At 39.7% G+C, this 15,000-nt stretch overlaps 1 protein-coding gene across 1 annotated transcript in view; it reads right to left on the bottom strand.

Moving 5' to 3' along the window:
• The window catches only part of LOC143030947 (COMM domain-containing protein 4), a 311,481-nt gene that overhangs the window by 264,820 nt on the left and 31,661 nt on the right, over positions 1 to 15,000 (bottom strand). The gene's annotated exons all lie outside the window — the stretch shown is intronic.

Genomic DNA, 15,000 nt, shown 5'->3' with positions numbered 1-15,000 from the left:
TCAGTAAATGAGAGGGGAATGGAAGGTGTGGAGAGGAAAGTTATAAAAGTACTTAAAAGCAGAGAAACGTTGATGAGAAAGGCAGTGGAAAGAAATTGTGCAAGTAATTATGGACAATGAGGAAGCTATACATAAAGAAATAAAACAAATAAAATAGATATTTGGGATAGGCAGACATGTACAACGAGGCGCACGGCGAATGAAAATAAGATTTTAACTCGCGAAGCACGATGAACGACATAATCAAGAAGGCACGGAAACTGACCAGTAAAGACGAGTACAAGAATATTTTGGTAAGAAGGGAAACAACGAAGCAACAGAGGAAACAAGATTTTTTTTTTTTTTTTTATAAAATTTGAAACGGTTTGCCAGCCTTAACCCATTAAACTCCGATGACAAGATTCTTGTCATTTGGTCAAATAAAACAAAAAATCATAAAACACCAAAATGTTTGATCAAACACCAGAAAAATATGACGTCAGTCCTCGCTTCGCTCGCGAGCGAAGCGAGGACTGACGTCATATTTTTCTGGTGTTTGATCAAACATTTTGGTGTTTTATGATTTTTTGTTTTATTTGACCAAATGACAAGAATCTTGTCATCGGAGTTTACCAGCCTTAACCCTTTTCCCAATTAGGGTCTTATTATCAGTGTCCATGTTTTTGGTCTATTCGACCCACATGTCCCACACTTGCGTTAGTTTATGTATATATGTATCCTGTCTTTGTTTTCTTTATATATCAATATATTTTTGTCATTTAAACCAGCACTTTAATATTTCTTCTGGATTCTTGTGATTCTCGTTACATATCTCCCTCTAGTCCTACAGCAAATTGCCCGGCTACAGACCGGAGAACTCAGTCTAAAGCTGACAGCTAGAGGTGAACTGACCCATAGGCTCCCTGTACATAACATTACAAACACATTCACATACACATGCACACACACACACACACACACACACACACACACACACACACACACACATATATATATATATATATATATATATATATGCATACATATACATTTGGCTACCCCCCCCTTACACGGGGGGGGGTAGCCAAAAAGAAAAAGGCATAGAAACCACTCCCACCCATTCCATCCCCTGCATATTCCACTCCCCTCCACCCTCCTCCCTCCCTCTCATCTTGGCACCTCCTTGATGACGGGTCATCCCTGCATCCTGTCCACTGCCCTGGGACAGAAGCAGTGTCGCAAGACAAAGGACTTCCACAGCAAGGCCGCTTCATTAATTCGGCGACCCTCCTCTCCATCCCCTCATGCAGGAAAGGAGAAGACGGGGAGAAATCCCTTCGGGCTGCGTCAAATTATTTCTCATACATACTTCCTCACCCCCTATCCCCCAACCACTTCCCCTCATGCATCACAGCATCATCCATACACAACCCTTCTCCATTCCCCCCTATCTTCTTCCTCTCCCGTCCTTCCTCAACAGACATTCCTCTCTTTTGTAATGCCCATTTTACCCCATCCATCCATCTCATCCTAGGACGCCCCCTCATATTCACTCCTTCCACCTCTGCCTTCCACACCTCTTTTATTAATCTTTCTTCACTCATTCTTTCCATGTGTCCAAACCATCCTAATATTCTTTCATCGACCCTATCTTCCAACCCCCTTTTCACCCTTGTTCTCCTCCTCACCTTCTCATTTCTCACTCTATCTAGCCTAGTAACCCCTATCATACATCTCAGACATTTCATCTCAAACACATTTAAACTCCTTCTCTCTTCCTCTCTTACGTTCCATGTTTCTGCTCTGTACAGTGCTGTTGGCACAATCACTCCTTAATATAACCTCCTCTTAGCATCCATTCCCAAATGTCTATTTCCCATTACACTTTTTAATCCACCAAGGCATTTACCCGCTTCTCTCAATCTACATTTTACCTCCACCCCCACTCCTTCCTTTCCTGACACATTCGCATCCAAGTATCTAAAACTATCCTCTTCCTCCAGTTTCTCTCCCTTAATGCTCAATTCCAGCCTGCTGTCACTCTCTCCCCTTGTACATCTAATCACCTTACTTATGCCCACATTTTTCTTCAGTTTCCTTCCTTTACACACCTTCTCAAACTCTCACTAACTTCCTCAATCCCTCTGATCCTGCTTACAAGCGCAGTGGCTTATTTCCCACTTTTCTCCATTTTCTTTAACCATCTCCAACCCCTGACGCACTACCCTTGCATTCACCCCTCGTACCACCCCATCCATGTAAAGCCAGGGCGACATAACACATCCATGACGAAGTCCCACCTTTACCTCAAACTATTCTCTCTCCATTTCTAATCCTAACACAAGCTCTACTACTCTCGTAAAAACTCTCGACTGCTCTTAACAGCTTTCCTCCTATCCCATATATCTGCAGTACCTCCCACAGTGCCTTCCTGTCTACCCTGTCGTAAGCTTTTCCAAATCCATAAAATCACCCAAAAATAAACATCCTTACCTTTTCCTATAGCTTTCTCACATATCTGTCTTACCACAAAAATCTGGTCTACACAACCCCTACCTGTCCTAAATCCACACTGTTCCTCACCAATTACTCTCTGTTCCTCTCCTAATCCTCTCAATCAAGACCCTCCTATAAGCCTTCCCAACTACACTCAACAGGCTGATCCCTCTGAAGCTACTACACTCACACTTGCTTCCCTTTCCCTTGTAAAGCGGAACGATACAGGCACTCCTCCAGTCCTCCGGCACTCTACCTTCTCTTAAACAAACATTAAATAACCTCACCAACCAGTCCACCATAACTGTACCTCCTTTTTTCAGACATTCTGCATCGCATCCATCCAACCCAGGTGCCTTACCTACTCTCATCATCTTAACAGCTGCTCTAACTTCATCTTTCCCTATTTCTCCTCCATTTTCCTCACTCATCACTCTCATTTTCTTAGCGCTTCCCACTGCAACTACCTTTCCCTCCCTATCCTCCTTCACATTTAGCAACTCCCTAAAATACTCTGCCCATCTTCCTCTCACTACCTTCTCTTCCATTATCATCTCTCCATCTGCACCTTTTACCTTTTCTTTTCTACTTGATTCGCCTCATCTTCCTCTTTTAATTTCTTTCCATAACATTTTTTTATTACTTTCAAAATATTCTGTCATACTCTTACCCTATTTCACATCTGTTCTCCCCTTTGCTTCCTTTATCTTATGCTTAACTTCCCTTCTCTCTACTTTGTACCTCTTATACAATTCCCTCGTCCTAATTTGTAGCCAATCTATGAAAGCCTGCTTCTCTTCTACACCCTTCTTTGCTTCCTCATCCCACCACTCACTACCCTTCCTTTTATTTCCTCCCGCCGTCCTTGTTCCACACACCACCTTTGCACACCTTATGACTCCCTCCATAAACCATCCCCATTCCTCCTCCACTCCTAGTTCAACTCTATCCTTCACTCCCTCCCACTCCTCTCTCAGCTTCTTCTTATACTCCTTCTCCTTTTCTTTTTCATTTAAGCAGTCCACTCTAAGTACCTCCCTACGTTCTGCCCTTTTCCTCTTTCTCCACCTATTCTCCACTCTCAATTTACTTTCCACCAGAAAATGATCTGATATTCCCCCATTCTTTCCCCTTAGAACATGTATATCCTTAACTCTTCCTACCATGCTCCTGATCACCACTATATAGTCCATTAACGCTCTATCTGCCACACTTCTATCCACCACCCTCTCCCATGTGTACTTATGCTTGCCTTTCTTCCTAAACACTGTATTTGCTATCATCAACATATACATTTACATACAAATATATATATATATATATATATATATATTTCTTATTAAATAACACAGCAAACTGGGCGTTAGTTATCTTCTTATTGAGACTTTCTACTCTTCTAATAATTTTTCTCTCTAAAGGAGGGAGAAGGTATACAATATTTCCAAACGAGTCCATGATTGGGTAGGAAAACTAACATTATACGACGTTTCGCCTATGCATTAGGCATCTTCTGGTAATTTATTCAGAAATAAATACATACTTATATAATACAAAGATAGGTACATTAGGAGAGATCTAGGACTGTGACAATTCATCCTTTCCAGCCCGCTACTCGTGACCCATACAACTCTAGGGTCCCGCACATGTTTTGTTGTATATTAATAAGTGGCATATAGTTTCTTATCATCACTGCCTCCATGCATTTTAATTTTGTTGTATTACCATTCCTGGCGATTATTATTGTGTTCGTGAATAATAATCGCCAGGAATAATAATCGCCAGGAATAATAATCGCCAGGAATGGTAATACAACAAAATTAAAATGCATGGAGGCAGTGATGATAAGAAACTATATGCCACTTATTAATATACAACAAAACATGTGCGGGACCCTAGAGTTGTATGGGTCACGAGTAGCGGGCTGGAAAGGATGAATTGTCACAGTCCTAGATCTCTCCTAATGTACCTATCTTTGTATTATATAAGTATGTATTTATTTCTGAATAAATTACCAGAAGATGCCTAATGCATAGGCGAAACGTCGTATAATGTTAGTTTTCCTACCCAATCATGGACTCGTTTGGAAATATTGTATACCTTCTCCCTCCTTTAGAGAGAAAAGTCATTAGAAGAGTAGAAAGTCTCAATAAGAAGATAACTAACGCCCAGTTTGCTGTGTTATTTAATAAGAAATGTATTGAAGAGAACCTGCTCCCTAAATTCACTAATATATATATATATATATATATATATATATATATATATATATATATATATATATATATACATAATATTCCCCCACACTCTCCCTTTAGAACATGTACACCCTGAACTCTTCCTACCATGATCCTAGTCACCACTATATAGTCCATTAACGCTCTATCTGCCACCCTTTCATTCACCACTCTCTCCCATATGTACTTATGCTTGACTTTCTTCCTAAACACTGTATTTGCTATCAACATATACATGCAAATATATATATATATAAATATATATATATATATATATACATGCACACACACACACACACACAAACACACACATATATATACATATATATATATGTATATATATATATATATATATTATATATATATATAGCGCAGGTTCGAGTCCTTGGCTGTACTACGTTTCAATTTCTACATGTTGGCCTCCTCGAGTCCCTCGATGTTGATGGCTTAGAATTAAAGTGAATTGTGCTTGATAAATGTAATTCTGTTCACTGGGACCCATTCAGTGTTGTACATATATACTGTCTATATATGTATATATATATATATATATATATATATATATATATATATATATACATATATATATACATATGTATAGATAGATAGATAAATAGATATAAATAATGTTTATATACGGATTTTTATATATATATATATATATATATATATATATATATATATATATATGTATATATATATATATATATATATATATATATATGAATAGAATCACCAGTGACGGTGATGTCGATCAAATAATTCCGACTGTCGTCCCCGGATTCGAACCGAGACTCGTGAAATCACGAAGCCATCGCTCTGCCAACTGAGCTAGCGGGCCTATAAAATTCTCCAACCTGGAAGTTAATCTACTCCCGAGGAACTAAGTCGACTGCTAACTGCCGTCCGTACTTAATTTTACAGAGAACCAAGACCAACTTATAGCTCGTGGTTAAGCTGGTTGATTGAGAGATGTCACAATATTTCCGGGAGTTCGCAATGTTTAATTTACCTTGGAATAGAGAAGAAGGCTTGTCTAACACCAAATGGAGACCAAAAGAAAAGATCTTACTTCACTCAAAGAACAGCTACATGAAGCCGAAACAAATTGGAAATGTTGTGACATCTCTCAATCAACCAGAGATGAAACCTTGCTCTCGTTGAAGAACTGCACCATCACCGCCGTATCGCTGAGAGCAGGAGCCGGAAAAAACTCATCCGTCTTAACAAAGGTAACCTAAAATTCCCTGTACGTACTACTGGCTATATCAATTTGACAAATAAGACCTTAACAAAAGACCAGGAGGAACTCCTAAACTTGGTACTTAACTACCATGTATTTTCTAAATCTCGTCCATGGGAAAAACGCCTTGAGATAGAAATTCTTCTGGATAATATCCACCAACTAGCTAAGGATGGTAAAATAGCCACAGAAGAAGGTCTGCATGCTGAACTCCTGGGGGAGGCTGGTAAAAGCAGAGAGAATTACAAGAGCAAGATAATTGATAAGAGACACCTTGAAGCAGCCAAGTTACCGAAGACTACCTGAGCAAGATGGACACATTACTAATGGACGTGACTAAATTCGAACGGATCACTAGGAACCCTACAGAAGATATTAAAACGAAGGTGAATAGAATTGTGGAAACCTTCAATGCCAAAGCAGGGGGACTGAAGCTTCCTAAGCTCGTAGGCAACTATGGCTTAGGTTATTGTTATGGTAATGTTAAGACTCACAAAGCAGGATCTCCCCTCAGGCCCATAATCAGTCAAATTCCCATCCCAAATTACGTTATTGCTAAAAAGTTGAACGAGTTACTTACACCATTTGTTCCTTCTAGGTTCAACTTGTCGTCAGCCGCTGACTTTTTAAGACCTGCTCAGTAACACCGATACCAATAGTGTTATCGCTTCGTTAGATGCCGAAAGTCTATTCACCCATGTACCAATTTTACGCACTAACAACTACATCCTGGAAGAGGTCAATCCCGAGAATGGTGTTCCCAAACTCGATCTACCAAAAGCGGCCCTCAAAGCTCTGTTAGAAATATGTACAATAGAGGCCCCCTTCGTTTGTCCTCGAGGCAATATGTATGGACAGATTGATGGTGTCGCTATGGGATCCCCATTTGGTGTTCTCTTTGCAAATTTTTTCATGTGGATGGTTGAAAAAGAGGTATTTAATTGTTTTAAAAGGCCGTTAATTTATGCAAGATACATTGACGATATCTTTGTTAAAGTACTATAAAGTGGAATTTACCCCCTTAAAAGATATACTGCAAGGGATTTCTGGACTTAATTTTACTACAGAATTTAGTCAAGAAAACAAGCTTCCCTTCTTGGACATCCTCGTCCAACAAAGTCATTCTTATTTAAAACAAGTGTATACACGAAACCGACCAATCCAGGGTTGTGCCTTAACGGAATGAGCGAGTGCCCCCAACGCTACAAAGACTCCACCATTAGAGCTTTCATCAGAAGGGCCCTCACTCATTCCAGTAGTTGGAGTGCCACTCAGCTAGAAATAGAGAGAGCAACCCAAGTCCTGGTTAACAATGACTACCCTAAGAAGGAAATTAACAAGATTATTAAACATGAAATAGATAAATGGTACCTACAACATAACGCGACCAACAAAGAAGGTGAACGAATTAAAATCTTCTACAAGACCTTTATGCACTCGGATTATAGTACAGATGAACGCATAATAAAAATTTGTCAAACCCACCCGACCCTAAGATTTCCTCGATGTTGTCATTTATCATACAAACAGAAAAACCTCATCACTGCGCATGAAAAATAGCCCCTCCACAAAAATCCGAGACCTACAAAGGAGTCATCTTGTGTATGAATACTCGTGCAAAATAGGCAACTGTGCGTTCCTAGCCTCCTCATACATAGGATACACAACAACACTTAGCAGATGAATCACTCTCCACCTCCAAAATGGTACACCAAAAACTCACACTATCACATGCCTTAAAACCACTCTAACAAGGGAAATGTTGGAGAAAAACACAAAAATTATTGGAAAAATCAGGATACCAAGCGCTTGCAAATTCTAGAGGCCCTTCTTATTAAAGAGAAGTCTCCAAAATTACGGGTGGTTCCTTTTGTACGACCTGGCTGGCTCGATATATACAGTATATATGTATATATATATATATTATATATATATATATATATATATATATATATATATATATATATATATATATATATATATATATATATATATGTTTTTAGAAGCTCCGCCATGGGATACGAACCCAGACCCGTGCTAGCGTCTTGGCCTCGTGATTATCGACGCACGGGTCAGGGTTCGTATCCCATGCGGAGCTTCTAAAAATGTTCAATCTGTCTTAAAACATACACATATATATATGTATATATATATACATATATTGGGTATAAAAAGGCAGGAGATTCTTTCTAAGGCATACATCATTAAAATAGATTACGAGTTCTGTATTACAAATTTCCTTCAATTATTTTTTTTTTCTTTCTTTGGACAGGTTATGGATAATATATCCATAAGTACGGTTCCTGTTGATGCAGCTGAATCGCGATTTCGGATTTTTAACCCTTCTTCACTAGCTCCTGCTGTTAGATGGTGGCTTAGGCGTCAAGCCAGCTTCATGGTCGTCAATCCGATATAGGTAGAAGGGAGGGCTTCGCAGTTCCCTTGGTTACAAGTGAACTTATATACAGCATGTGAATTTTGAAGTGTTTCAATTTCTTGGCGGAGACTGTTCCTCTACAGGTGACTGGTTTTCTTGCTCTTGTGATAAATTATGATTTTTTTTTTCTGGGTTGACTGGTTTAACGTTACTATTTACTATTTGTTTAATTATCCTCTCTTCTTGTAAGATGTAGAGAAAGTGGCTTTGAAGTAAATATTGATATATTGTTCCTTTCTCCGTTTATCGTCGTTGTTGCTTTTGTACCAGTTATCTACGACTTTCTTCATTTGCCGAGCAATGTCCTTGTGGGAGAATCTATTGTGTGCTTGCTGAGTGCTTGATTTCCTTATGAACTTGCTGCCAAGTGCTACAGTGTGTGAGCGCTCTACTAATATGAACACATATGATAAAAACTTTATACCTTTGAGGGGACTCACTGCCTCATGTAAACAATTGCCTGGATTGTTTGCTTTCACATAGACGTCTGTGAACCAACTAATCCAGGCCATTGTTTTTATGGAGGAAGTGAGTGCCCACAGAGGTGTATATATATATATATATATATATATATATATATATATATATATATATATATGTATATATATATATATATATATATATATGTGTGTGTGTGTGTGTGTGTGTGTGTGTGAGTGTGTGTGTGTGTGTGTATTAATGGTGTATATGAGCAGGATATTTTCTCTTATACATACTTCGTTGAGTACACAACGAATTTGAGCGTTCCAATCAAAAGCTAATTAATAATGGCTTCAGTGAGAAAGACATCAACAACAAGACCAAAAAGATAATGGACGGCTGGTACAATAGCAATAACAAAAAGGTAAATTAGGTGAAAATTAACATCAATGAATCTACATTTTCATCAGCTTATAAAGAGTAAGAACACTTCATGAAACAATTTATCAAGAGGATTATCAAGCCAGTCAACCCAGAGAAAATACTTTAGTTGGTGATTTATTATAAGATAAAGAAAACAAGCCACCGCCTACTTAACCCATTAAACTCCGATGACAAGTTTCTTGTCATTTGGTCAAATAAAACAAAAAATCATAAAACACCAAAATGTTTGATCAAACACCAGAAAAATATGACGTCAGTCCTCGCTTCGCTCGCGAGCGAAGCGAGGACTGACGTCATATTTTTCTGGTGTTTGATCAAACATTTTGGTGTTTTATGATTTTTTGTTTTATTTGACCAAATGACAAGAAACTTGTCATCGGAGTTTAATGGGTTAAGAACAGCCCCCACCAAGAGGGGAACTTCAGAGGTCACGTGTCGTCTATATTGTCAAATATACCCGAAGGAACCGTGAAGCCCTCCCCTCCACCTATATTGACATGACGACAATAAGGTTATCCCGTCGCCTTTCATATCACCTCACATCAGGAGGTTAAAAGAGAGAGAGAGAGAACATGGCATAGCCCTGACAAGAAACATCCTAGAAGAAAATATCGATATTTTGGAAATATGTACAGAAGATAGACGCCTCCCAATCTTAGAACCATTATACATTAAAGAGTTGAGCCCAAACAAAAAAACACAAGAAGAGAGCAAGAGCAAGTATGAATACAAACATATGAAATGAAATATCACGACGCCATCTAATGGAAACATTCTTATCCTAAACAGAAATAATATTCTAAGCTACTGAGGAAGGATCTTATACCCAAAATCGCGATCTACCAAACCTTACTATCTATAGTGAGGTCATAAACCTCCTTTCAGAGGAGAATATGTCCATAGTAAGGCATATGGAAAATACCTTTAAGAAAATTAGAAGCGCACAACTAGCCATCACTTTCAACGAAATATACATTAATACATACATACATACATACATATATATATATATATATATATATATATATATATACATATATATACATTTATATACATATATATATATATATATGATATATATATACATACATATATATATATATATATATATATATATATATATATATATATATATATATATATATATATGTATATGAAACAGGAAGAGGAGATAGACGAGGAATAATGGGAGAATTTTAGTGCTAACAATGGAGTACAACATGGACATTTTATACACAGGCAGGTCATCTCTTGGGACGCCGAGGAGAGGCTGTTGCCATACTCATAACATTTGTGTATTTATTTTCTTCCACTATTGAATTTGTGGCTTTTGCTAAGCTTTTAAATATTCCTTATGATTAATGTTATTATTGATGTTAATGCAAGCTGCTTCTATTGTCTTTCTCAATCTTTTTGATGAACCTTTATTTACTACAACTGTATTGTCCCAGTTTAGAAGGTGGTCATACTTATCATAGAATTAGAAAATTTGTGGGTTTTACATAATTTTTGTGTTCGCATAACCGTTTATCAAGTCCACCTGCTTCTTCAAAATATGACGATGCAGCTTTTACATGGTATCTTATATACAATACTGTTTTCATTACTGAGGTTATTATTATTATTACGTGTGACCAAATGTCCCACTTTGCTACTTGATGTTCTATCATAATGCCTGCTTTTAAGAGAAATGTGTCTAGGTGTGAATTAATATTGGAGTTTAGAACTGCGATATATTGGTTTTCTTTGTTGCATTTATTATTATCTTTACTTCTCTTGTATATTTCTTTAGCTTTTTTCTCAATTTACACAGGAGACCTTTTGGATATTTTAGTTTATTGAAGGTTTCTGTGATATAATTTAGTTCATCTTCTAGAAACTCTTCACTACATATACAAAATGTTCTGAGGAAGAAGCCTGCCTTGGTTCTATTATTGTGCCCCGAATAAAAAAATGTATATAGTCCTCTTTATTGTTCGGTTTGCTCGTCTACTTCATCCTTTTTCAGTTTCATTTGTCGTTGTGTAGTTATATATATATATATATATATATATATATATATATATATATGTATATAAATATATATATATATATATATATATATACATACATACATATACCAAGGCTTTTTCCCCCTTCCAAGGGAGGTAGCCAAAAAGGGAAAGGCATAAAAACACTCCCACCCATTACATCCCCAAATACACTCCACACCCCTCACACCCTTCCTCTCATCTGAGCACCTCCTGGATGACGGGTCATCCCTGCACCCTGCCCACCGCCCTGGGTCAGAAGCAGTGTCGCAAGACACAGTACATCCACAGCAAGGCCGCTTCATTCAATCGGCGACCCCCCCCTCTCCGTCCCCCTTTGCATATAAGGCGAGGACGGGGAGAAATCCCTTCGGGCTGCGTCAAAATTTACTCACACATACTATCCCCCCCCCACCCATTTCTCCTCATGCAGTCACAACATCATCCATATACAACCATTCTCCACTCACCTCTGTCTTCCGTCCTCTCCCTTCCTTCCTCAACAGACATTCCCCTCTTCCCCAAAGCCCCCTTCACCCCATCCATCCACCTCATCCTAGGACGTCCCCTCATGTTCACTCCCTCCACATCTGCCTTCCATACCTCTTTTACTAGTCTTTCTTCACTCATTCTTTCCATGTGTCCAAACCATCCTAATATTCTTTCATCAACCCTATCTCCCAAAACCTTTTTCACCCCTGTTTTCCTCCTCACCTCCTCATTTCTCACTCTATCCAGCCTAGTAACCCCCACCATACTTCTCAGACACCTCATCTCAAACACATTCAAACTCCTTCTCTCTTCTTTTCTTATGTTCCACGTTTCTGCCCCATACAGTGCTGTTGGCACAATCACTCCTTCATACAGTGTGTGTGTGTGTGTGTGTGTGTGTGTGTGTGTGTGTGTGTGTGTGTGTGTGTGTGTGTGTGTGTGTGTGTGTGTGTGTGTGTGTGTGTGTGTGTGTTTACATTAAACTGCATCCGGTGACAAGGTACTTTCTTGAGAAATTTTGAGCTATGGGAAGAGTGGAGTGACCCCTTAATTTCCATTATTACCACAGTTCAGGGCATTTCTCAAAACTAGTTCTAGGACCGTCGGAAGCAAGGCGTTCTTGGTACTCTGTAGTAGAACCTGCGAAGTCAATGGCACATCACAAGATGACATGCGGAAGAACCAAGCCCTTGGTCAACGGATGGCATCACCTAGCAAGATAGCTGATACTGCGGGGCAGTCTCCCTATCTATAAGAGTTGTTGCACGCCAGCACACCACCTGGACCAGATTTGGAGGCCCAGAGAGACTAGATCGGGGCACGACGCCATCTGTCTTCAACACTGCAAGGCACGATGTGAGGAAGCTGCTAAGTCCTATAGTGTCCATATATATTTCACCTAGTTGGCATACTGCGACCAGCAAGTCTCCATTTTAATGATCGAAAAAACAAAGCAAAGCAACTCACTGTAGCAACATGGAACGTTTGGACCACATTGGACAAAGACAACAGATCAAAACGAAGGACTGCTCTGATAGTCCATGAGGTCAAACAGTACAGTTTTGACATCGCTGCCCTTCAACAGACAAGAAGGTCAAGGGCAGATTCAGAAGAACACACACACCTTCTACTGGATTGTAAAGCCAGACGGGAGAAGTAATGCAAATGTGGCATTGGCTGTTTCCAGCAGAATAGCCTGAAAGATACCTACTCTGCCAACTGGAGTCTCTAAGTGGATCTCCGCATCCCAATTGGAAAAGACCACTTCCTGACACTCATCTGTGCCTATGCTCCAATAATTACTCACCCCGATGAAGACAAGAAATCCTTTTACCAGAGCCTAACGGTCACAGACAGCGTTCCTGTTGCAGACAAACTCCTTCTTCTAGGAGACTTCAAGGCACGGTTTGGTGAAGACCACACAACATATGAAGGTATTCATGACAAGTTTGGTATGGGAAAGAAGAACACTAATGGCGAGCTCATGCTGAAATTTTGTGCTGAGTGTGACCTCAGCATCACTAACACCTTCTTCCAACAACTAGATAAGAACTATTACACCCAGATGCACCCACGGTCCAAGCATTTCCATCTCCTGGACTATGCAGTGGTTCGCAAGATGAATTTGAATGAAGTTCTCTCAACAAAAGCCCTGCTGAGTGAAAATTTTTAACTGACCACAACCTAGTTGGCACTCAGTTGAGACTGAAACTGACTCTAAAGAGATGTAAAGGATCCTCAAAAGATCTAAGAAGCTGGATGTCAAACAGACCAGTAAAGCCAAACAACAGCAGAAACTGGCTTCAGCAATTACAGCTGCCTTCCAAGAACACGAATCAACACACGACCTGACAAATGTTGAAGAGTACTGGAAGTGGCTGAAAGACACTGTGTTCACAGCTCAGCTAACCAAGTACTTGGCCAGCCCAAGAAGCAACCGCAGTTGAGTAAAGGCAGCAATGACTGCAACAACTCTGTAGGGAAGAGGCCAAACGTAAAATATATTGGACTCCCATACTCTGCGTTTGGCCTCTTCCCTACAAGCAACCGCAGTACTGGTTCCAAGAAAATGAGGATAGAATCAGCGAATTTCTACTGGCCAAACAAAAGCTTCACTGCACCCACTTGCAGAAGAACCAGAAAAGTGAACGTGCTTTCAAAGAAGCCAAGGCCAACCTGCAGCGTGAAACCTGAAGAATGAAAAATTAATAGTGGGACAGAATGGCTAAAGAGCTGCAGGCAATGGCAGATCGAAATGACACTCTTGGACTCTTCTCTGGACTAAACACCATCTACGGTCCAAGACGCAACGCTGTAGCACCAGTGAAGACAGCTGATGGCAGCAAGCTTTAGACCGACCTCAAAGAGGTCAATGAGCGTTGGGAAGAACATTTTGAAAGCTTGTTCAATCAACAAGGATCAACCAGTCCAGATGCATATAGATGGATTGAGAGAAGGCCTACCGAAGGAAAGTTATTAAGTCTAATCACCCCCAAAGAAAATTACCCAAAGCTTTTGATACTGTTCAGCGAAAAGCCTTATGAAAAGTGCTTGAAGTTTACTGTTACCAATCAAAACTGATCTCTATGGTGAGACTCTTCCACGAAGGCATGGAGGGAAAAGTCACAATTGGACGCAACATCAGTGACAGCTTTGAAACCAAACAAGGAGTCAAACAGGACTGTGTGCTGGCCCCAACCCAATTTACCATCTACCTCACAGCACTTCTTAAAACAATGGCCACTGATCTCAAGAGGGATGTGTACATCAGGACTCCCATGGATGGAAAACTCTACACTCTCGCCAGACTGAGAGCAACCAGCAAGACCAAAGAACTATGGATCCGCGAGCTCCTCTACGCTGATGACTCGGCCATTGTAGCACTTGGAAGAGATAGGCCACCGTTTCTCCACACCAGCCACTCATATTGGACTCAGAATTAATGCCTCCAAAACTTAATTGCTGTACTAGCCACCTCAACACAGCAACTCTGCTACAGCCCAACCAAACATTATGCCGATTGGAGAAGTATTGAAGACCACTGATTCGTTCACTTACACTGTACCATGCACTAACAGCTCAGATGCAGAAGTGGACTTGCGTATCTATGCAATCAACAAAGCCTTTGGTGCCCTGCACAAGCGACTGTGGGCACGACACATCAAACTTGCCACCAAAACCAAAAATTTAACACAGTTGTTTTGCCAGCACTGCTGTACTCTACAG

The sequence above is a fragment of the Oratosquilla oratoria genome, chromosome 12 (genome assembly GCF_046742065.1).
Source record: "Oratosquilla oratoria isolate Oo_2021 chromosome 12, ASM4674206v1, whole genome shotgun sequence".
NCBI lineage: Eukaryota > Metazoa > Arthropoda > Malacostraca > Stomatopoda > Squillidae > Oratosquilla > Oratosquilla oratoria.
Note: the sequence above shows the minus strand (reverse complement) of the source record. Positions and strands in the feature narration are given on the sequence as shown.